The sequence below is a fragment of the Callithrix jacchus genome, chromosome 19 (genome assembly GCF_049354715.1).
Source record: "Callithrix jacchus isolate 240 chromosome 19, calJac240_pri, whole genome shotgun sequence".
Classification (NCBI taxonomy): domain Eukaryota; kingdom Metazoa; phylum Chordata; class Mammalia; order Primates; family Cebidae; genus Callithrix; species Callithrix jacchus.
This window is the reverse complement of record NC_133520.1, coordinates 26894743-26902040: the sequence shown is the minus strand read 5'-3', so window position 1 is coordinate 26902040 and position 7298 is coordinate 26894743. Positions and strand designations below refer to the sequence as shown.

Here is a 7298-nt window from a genome sequence, read left to right as displayed (position 1 = left end):
CGGATCTGAGTTCGAGTCCTTGATATCCTTATTAATTTTCTGTCTCATTGAATCTAAGTCTCTATGTATCTGGGTGTTAGGATCGTTAGCTCTTGTTGTTGCATTGATCCTTTTACCGCTATATCTTTGTTGCTTTAAAATCTATTTTATCCGATACGAGAATTGCAACTCCTGCTTTTTATTTATTTATTATTTATTTTTGCTCTCCATTTGGTTGGTAAACCTTTCTCCATCCCTTTGTTTTGAGTCTTTGTGTATCCTTGCATGTGAAACAGGTCTGGATGTAACATGCCATTGAGTTTTGGCTGTGTCTTTTGATTGGGGGATTTAGTCGATTTAAATTTAGGGTTACTGCCATTTGATGTTGACTGGCTGTTTTATCCATTCGTTGATGTAAATTCTTCTTTATGTTGGTGCTCTTTACTTTTTGGTATATTTTTAGAAAGGCTAATACTGGTTGTTTCTTTCTGTGTGTAATGCTTCTTTCAGAAGCTCTTGTAAAGCAGGCCTGGTGGTAATAAAATCTCTGAGTACTTGCTTGTTCATAACAGATTTTATTTTTCCTTCAGTTGTGAAGCTTAGTTTGGCTGGATATGAAATTCTGGGCTGAAGGTTCTGTTCTTTGAGGATGTTGAATATTGGTCCCCACTCTCTTCTGGCTTGTAGAGTTTCTACTGAGAGATCTGCTGTAAGTCTGATAGGCTTTCCTTTGTGGGTAACCTGACCTTTCTCTCTGGCTGCCCTTAGTATTTTCTCCTTCGTTTCAACCCTGGTGAATCTAACGATTATGTGCCTTGGGGTTTCTCTTCTTGAGGAATATCTTTGTGGTGTTCTCTGTATTACTTGGGGTTGAATATTGACCTGCTTTGCTAGTTTAGGAAAATTTTCCTGAATAATATCCTGAAGGGTATTTTCCAGCTTGGATTCATTCTCTCCGTCGCATTCAGGTACACCTATCAAATGTAAATTTGGTCTTTTCACATAGTCCCACATTTCTTGTAGACTTTGCTCATTCCTTTTTATCCATTTTTCTCTAATCTTGTCTTCTTGTTTTATTTCATTAAGTTGGACTTAATATCCTTTCTTCTGCTTGAACAATTCGAGTGTTTAAACCTGTGCATACTTCTTGGAGTTCCTGTATTGTATTCTTCAGTTCCATTAATTCACTTACATTCCTCTCTAAGTTGTCTATTCTCAATAGAATTTTATCCAACCTTTTTTCAAAGTTCTTAGTTTCTTTACGTTGGGCTACAACATGTTCTTTTAACTCACAGAAGTTTCTTATTATCCATTCCTTGAAGAGTGATTCTGTCATTGGGATGCGCTCGTTCTCCATCAAGCCTTGTTCCATTGTTGATGTGGAACTGTGATCATCTTTAGAGGGAGAGGCATTCTGATTTTGAGTATTCTCAGCCTTTTTATGCTGGTTTCTTCCCATCATTGTAAATTTATCCTCCTGTCGTCTTTGAAATTACCAACTTTCAGATTAGGTCTCTTGAGTGGATGTACAAGCTGTTAGTTCCCAGGGCCAGAACAGCGGCGTTAAGACTGATGGTGCTTTTCTGCCCAGGATTCCCCTGTCTGGCTTCCTTCTTGGGTTGGTAATAGGTGACTCTGCCTTCCTGGGACTCCAAACCTCTGTCAGAAGGGGAACCAGTCTCGTTTACTCTGCGCCGAGAGCTGCCGCGCCGAGGTGCTGTCACAGCCGCTGCGCCGGCCTCAGGAGTCGTGCTGGGGACCCATGTGGGTCCTCCAAACCTCGGTCGGAAGGGGAGCCAGCCCTTTTTACTCTGCTCCGAGAGCTGCTGTGCTGAGGTGCCGGCGAAACCGCTGCGCTGGCCACAAGAGTTGCCCTGGCGACCTGTGTGACTCCTCCACTGGGGTTCTTCTGCTCCGTGAGCAACCAGAATTTGAAAATGTGGTGTCCTCTAGTTCTCTGCGCTTCCACTGAGAGCTGCAATCCCGAGATGTTAGCGATCGACCATCTTGGATCGTTCTCCAACATTTTCTTTCTTTCTTTTTTTCTTTGGCAGAGTCTTACTCTATTGCCCAGGATGGAGTGCAGCGGTACAGCCACAGCTCACTACAGGATAGAACTTCTGGGCTCAAGCAATTCTCTCACCTCAGCCTCCCAAGTAGCTGGGACCACTGGCATGTGCCACCATGCCTGGGTAATTTTTAAATTTTTTTTGTAGAAACAAGGTCTTGTTATGATACCCAGGCTGGTCTCAAACTCCTGGACTCAAGCAATTCTCTTGCCTTAGCCTCCCAAAGTGCTGGGATTACAGATGTGGTCTATTGTGTCCAGCCCATTTTCTTACAAGGACCTGAATATCAGCTCTTTGCCAAGTCAAATGGTTTAGCACATAGGCAGGGATAATTTTAGAGCACTGAAATAAAATACAAAAATAGCAATAATGTAGTTTTTAAAGCTAACTCTGGGATTACAAGAGAAATATGTAAACAATTATGTTTTCTTAAAGATTTATAGGAGCATTGTGACCTGACTAAAGACAAAGAAGCTCCTAACATCCCTGGCCCCTTGCTTGCACCCAGAATATCTGTGTTCATTGATTACCTCTTGATCCCAACCCCCTTCCCTTCCCCTGCCCTTAACATAAAAAGAACCTGAAATTTGTACTGATGAAGATGATACTTTAGAATGCTAGTTCACCATCTTCTTGTTTTTCCTGCCTTTCCAAATAAACCTACTTTTCCTCCCACCAACCCTTGTCTCTCAAAGTTTGGCTTTTGAGTTGCTAGCAGCTGACCCTGTGTTCAGTAACATTTTCAATATAAATCACTATTATTTATCTTGGGAATCCACTGGCTGAAATTCAAGCTCTTTCTCTAATGCCAAAATCCAAAATCTCCAGTTCATCAGCTTCAAATACATTTAAAAATGTCAAAATGCATTATGACAATGTTGTCAGATAAAGCCAAAAATACTTTCCATCTTTTATTGTCTTTGAATAGTCAGAAAATTAACAATAAGGGAATATAAGAGATGCTTCTCTAGAAACTTTAGTATTATAATTAAATCTGCCAAGCATTTGCATATGGTGTTTATAGAATAGTGTTTTATGTTTTCCAGGGAGAGAGATTATAGTTAATGAATTGTATAACTCATACCTGAATTCATTTTTCCATTCTGTGTAAGTTGATTCCAAGGCATCAGTCTAAAGACCAGGAACAGAAGACCAGAGGCATAATTCAAATTACTGAGCACCTTCTGCTAACAATGTGTAGTAATTTTTTTTACTTAGTACATGTGTACTTAACCCAGAACCTAAGTTAACTTAGTACATGTGTACTTAGGTTCTGGGTTTAAAAAATAATAAATTATATACCTCTAGTCTTTCTTTTTTTACTTTATTTTTTTAATAATTTTTAAAAATTTTACTTTAAATTCAGAATACATGTGCAGAACTTGCAGGTTTGTTACGTAGGTATACATGTGTCATGGTAATTTGCTGCACCTATCAACCTGTCATCTAGGTTTTAAGCCCTGCATGCATTAGGTATTTGTGTTAATGCTCTCTCTCGCCTATATAGCTGTAGCTTTGAGTTCAAAGTCTAGTAGGGGATTTTTTTTTTTTTGAGTCAGGGTCTCACTCTATTGCCCAGGCTTGAGTGCTGCAGCACAATCTTGGCTTACTGCAACCTCCTGGGCTCCTGGGCTCAAGTCATCCTCCTACTTCAGCCTCCTAAGTAACTGGGACTACAGGCACGTATCCCTGCTCCTGGCTAATTTTTGTATATATGTACTATATAATATATATACAATATTATATATTATATAATATATAATATAATATATATTATATAATATATAATATAATATATATTATATATGTTAATTATATATAATATATAATATATTATTTTTATATATTATATAATATAAAATATTGTATATAATATAAAATAATATAAAATATAATGTATATATAATATAAAAATAATTAAAATAAAAAATATAAAATGTAATATAATAATATAATATCTAATATATATTTTGTAGAGAAGGGGTTTTGCCATGTTGGCCAGGTTGGTCTTGAACTTCTAAGCTCAAGCAATTCATCTGCCTCCACCTCCCAAAGTACAAGGATTACAGGCGTAAGCCACCATGCCTGGCCAAAACAAATAGAAATAGCTGGTAATGGAATGTAAAACACTCCTATATTGAAGCATTGTATCACAGGTCACCAACTCTGCCTAGGGAACCCTTCTCAGAAGGGAGAAACTTTGAGGTGAGCCTTGAGGAATGAGTTGGAGTTTTCTGAGAAAAAAGAAATCTAATGGTCTTTCAGGAGGAGGAAACAGTACGTGTTTGGGAGTAAGAGTTTTGGGAGAAAGGAAAAGAGTCCTGTGTAACTAAATTAAAAGGACTATGTGAGTGTATTGCCTTGATCCTCATTTATGTTTTATTTCTGAATATACTCTGAACTTCTTCTGTCTATTGCTTTCTGAAGTGTTAAACAATGATCCAAGATAGACACGACGCCTAGTAGCCTTCCACTCTATTGTGGAGTGGGTTTAGAGGAATCTCTAGGATATTTATAGATTATGCCTTTAACACATTCACAATATATTGACTTAAGACATTTTCCTTCTATTTACTTGAGTGAGTGGAAGGAACTGAAGCATAAAGGGCCGTGACTGACTCATTTGGTGGGGAGTGTTAGGCTATAACTTAAGACCTCTGATTTCGAGGGAGCCTTTGGTTCATATCTGCACACCTTCCAAGATCTACAGGCGTTGTTTTCCACAGCACAGCTACCTCACCGTCTTCAGGGAAGGCACATAAAAAGAGCACTATGTCTGCCAACCTGAGATCCTTTTCATTCTGAAAATACCACCTGTACTCACTGTTTAGCACCTACCAAGAAAGCAAGTGTTTAATGGCTCAGTCTTGGGTATCCGCAGGGCCTTAGCCTACTCTCAGCACAATCTGATGGGAATTGGAGACCTATAAAACATGTGTTTTGTTTTTTTTTTTACCCTCTTGGAGTCGATAATTGGGATGAGATTACTACACAGTTAGAGCTTAATTACAGAGAGTTGGACTGGGTGTGGTAGCTCAAATCTCTAATCCAGCACTTTGCGAAGTCGAGGCAGGAGGATGCTTTGAGTCCAGGAGTTCAAGACCACCCTGGGCAACAAAATGAGATCCTATCTCTATAAAAAAAAGAAAAGAAAAAAAGTTAGCCAAGTGTGGTGGTGTGTGTCTGTAGTCTGAGGTACTTGGGAGGCTGAGGTGGGAGGCTGGCTTGAGCCCAAGGGTTTGACGTTGCAGTAAGCCAGGTTTGCCACTGCACGCCAGCCTGGGCAACAGAGCCAGACTCTGTCTCAAAAAAAAAAAATTACAGAAGAGAGTTGGTTACAGAAGCAGAAGAATTCTATCTGTTCCTGGCTATGGACTTCCAAAACCTTTTTCTGAATCAGAATTTCCAGCTGTCTTGTGACACATTTGCAAGGATGTGCCAAAAGCCCTTAGATTCAACCGATTCAAAATTAGACTGATTAATTCTTTTTTTCCCATTATTCCTATCTCAAGTGCTCTCCATTCTATATTTAGATCTTGGTTAATAGTATTATCTTCTGTTCAGCAAGCAAACTAGATATTTGTGGGCCATAAATGATTTCTTCCTCTCTCTCACACTTTAATATCCAAACTATCACTAAGTCATGTTCACGTAATCTTCAAAATGAATTTCAAATTTTGACTGTAGTTTGGTGTAAATGTAATAGTCTGTAATTCATAGTATGCCAAAAAATATATAGCTTCTATGCCTGGGTAGCAATGGATTCTGTGGTGGAACATCTGTTTGAGAACGCATGTTGGCTCAGTTTCTTCCAGTTACGCCCATTTCAGGTTAACTCAGACTTCCAAGATTTCTCTCCATTCCTGGCTTCTCCCCAAGAGGCTTCTGGGTATGGAGTAAAGCTGTCTTGTCTCATGTGATAAGAGAAGTACATCTGGGGCTTGAGAGGTGATGGAGGCAAGATCACATTTTGTCTTCTGAGTTTTTGCCTGTCTCCAGCTGAGTTGTCCTTTGCTTTTCCCTGTACATGTCAACATGTGTTCTCACTAAACCATCAGTGACAGAAGTCTCACCTGGTTTTTGGCATGTGTTAGCACCTGCTATTGCTGAACTTGGAATCCCTCATGGTCTCTGGTCCTGTAGCTGCTGCATTCTGGCTCAAAGTCCTTGACATTTCTCAAGTCCTTCCAGCATGTCCTTGCTCCCTGAGCAGGTGGGAACCTCTGGATCTTCTGCACGTTGTGCACAGTGTTGATTATGTTTTCCTTGGTAGATCTCTCTTTCTGCCAATGCTATTTCTACGTGTCTACTGTTAGCTCTAGTGTTCTCAGATTTAGTCGTGTTTATCTAGATTTTCTTCATCTCACTTGTTGAGTTCTGACCACTTTGTTCCATCTCTAGAAGATGAAGGGCTTTCTCTAGTTTTTCCCCTTTCTCTATGGTCAGCTCACATCGTTCCCCATGTGGAGGTAGCATTTGAACTCTTTTCCCTGGAGCCGTAAGATGATAGGACTGTAGGAGAATATGATTTATAGAGGAAATAAGGACTCTATGTTTACTATTTTCAAAATAGTACTCATTACATATAGACTCATTTGTGCATACATACCTCTGTGCATTTTTACTATACTTAATTTCTGGAAACTTCTTTTTTAGTCAAATAATATATTTTGAAGCACTTTCCATGCCAGGACATTCAGATATAGTTTGTTCTTTTTAATGGATACATACTATTCAGTTATATGACTGTATGATGATTTGTCTAGTGGTGGATGTTTAGCTTGTAGTATTCTATTTTTACTCTTATAAATATTTCTGCAACAAACCTTGTATGTTGTGCAAGGAAAATTTACCATTTCTGCATTTCCCTTACTGCTTTGGTAGGCTTGTTTTGTCCTGCTTAAAAAGATCATTTTCTACCCTAAGACCACATACATATTTCTTTTATTTTCTCTTTTCTTTTTTATGTTTTATCTTTTTCTTTTCTCTCTTTTCTTTTATACTTTAACACGTTTAATTCACTTTGATTTTTAAAAATATTCTATGACATTGGTAGAATGATCACTTTTTCATATATTATATAGTTGTGTATTAAAAAAAATTACAAATTTTCAGGTCCTCTCTCCCATAGTGGGTGGGTGGGGGGTTTCTTTTTTCCTCAGCCAAGGCTGAAGGCAAAGATCAGATCTTGAGGATCATTGTCAAGACTGCCATGCACTGGGAAGCCTTGTTTTCCTACCTCAGACTGTA

At 38.7% G+C, this 7298-nt stretch overlaps 1 non-coding gene across 1 annotated transcript; it reads left to right on the top strand.

The window, feature by feature from the left end:
- The first annotated feature begins 7163 nt into the window (after positions 1-7163).
- Positions 7164-7298, top strand: LOC118149610 (small Cajal body-specific RNA 20). Its single transcript, XR_004737181.3, has one exon.